The sequence below is a fragment of the Nannobrachium achirus genome (genome assembly GCF_963921795.1).
Source record: "Nannobrachium achirus genome assembly, chromosome: 17".
NCBI lineage: Eukaryota > Metazoa > Chordata > Actinopteri > Myctophiformes > Myctophidae > Nannobrachium > Nannobrachium achirus.
Window position 1 is genome coordinate 60072322 of NC_137824.1, and position 1738 is coordinate 60074059.

Sequence of the window (1738 nt, forward strand, 5' to 3'; positions counted from 1 at the left end):
TGGAGGATGAAGGGTAAATAACAGCTTTCTGGTTCCCCATCCATGTTTTGAACATTAAATCTTACCAACACGGAGATGGATCAAACCGCTTCTGTGCGGGGATAGAACGTCGTCGGTTATTGCAGAACACTCGTAAGTCCCCTTGTCTGAGCGCCTCACTTTGGACAGCTTCAGTGAGATGTTACCACGAGACAACTCTTCATGAAACAGTGATGTCCTCTGTTTGTACAACGGGTTGACGTTTGCCGTCTCAATATGTCCATCTTGGAGAAGATGCACATATTCTGGCTTCAGGTCAGATCTGGTCCACTTCACCGTCTCCTCTGTCATGTTAACAGGTGGTTCAATGTGACATGGAAGGATGGCATCATCTCCCTCTTGGACCCGCACAGGCTGAGAAGACCCGATGACTTGATGTTGTCCTTTAACCCATTATGGACTGGAACCATGCACTTTTTGCGCTCTTACCCCTCAGGCAGGGAACAGATATGTGTCTTGTACAGTACATATACAGTACATGTACAGTATGTAGCAACATATTTGCTTTTGTCATTTTTTAATAATATTTAGAAAACTTAGTTCAGGCTTTAGAAGGATTTTTTAGAATCTGCCTTGGGCATTAATGGGTTAAAATAAAACAAAAGTATTCATTAGATAATGCAGTTGTATGCTGTTCACATGTACACACATGACACATGTAGTGTGTAGGATTGAGCCTGTGTTATCTGTGTTAAGCATGCCATGTATACAGGCACTGGTTAAATGGAGCTCAAAATTGCGACCGTTTTGGTCGCAAATGCGCCTGAAATGCAACCTAAAATATATTTGGGAGCACCCATGCGACTGTCAATAACTTCTGTAACAAATCCGAACGCCCGGGAGGGCGAACGGTCTGGTATTCGAACTTCTGTGGTGGAATGTTATATATGTATAATATATAGTTATATAGCATATAGTTATATAAGATACTCCTGGGAAATCCAGGAGAGTTGACAGGCCTGCATGAACGTTTCGTGTGTAAAGAAACTAAAGAGCTTACTGATATATTTTTAGTCGACCTTGTACCAGTGGACTGTACCTTTTCCTATGCAAACTACTAAAGTCTTCAATCAGTCAATCAAATCCAAACGGCACGCAGAGTAATCCAAAAGCAGCGCTCATAACATCCATTCATTCTCCATAGTTCCACTGCCTGCAGCAGCAGCTAGCTGCTGAGGCTAACAGCGTTAGCTTCTAATCTACACTGTTGTTGAAACAACGGAATGATCCATGCTGAAAGCCTGGTGAGGCGAGGTTAGATCCATGCAGTCTGCCGAGACTGCACACTGTGTGTGTGTGTGTGTGTGTGTGTGTGTGTGTGTGTGTGTGTGTGTGTGTGTGCGCGCGCGCGCGCGCGCGCGCGCTCGCCGGGAAGAGTTTCTTTTGAAGCTGCCTATGAATCAATCTTTAGTTTAGTCTATTGATGTCTCCCCTGCTCCCCTGCCCCTTCCTTGTATATACTTACTGTTTGTTTAGACTTTACTGTTTTCTTTTTTTTTTCCTTTTCTTTATATCTACTGCATAGTACTGTGTTCTATTTGTCTGTCATTCAATGTTATATGAGATACTTCAATGGTTTCCTGTTGAAATAAGCTTAGTCTTTTCATGGATCTCCTTTTAGTAGACCTTGTACCAGTGAACTGTACCGTCATGAATCTGTACATTTTCCTATGCAAACTTCTAATAAAGCCTTCAATCA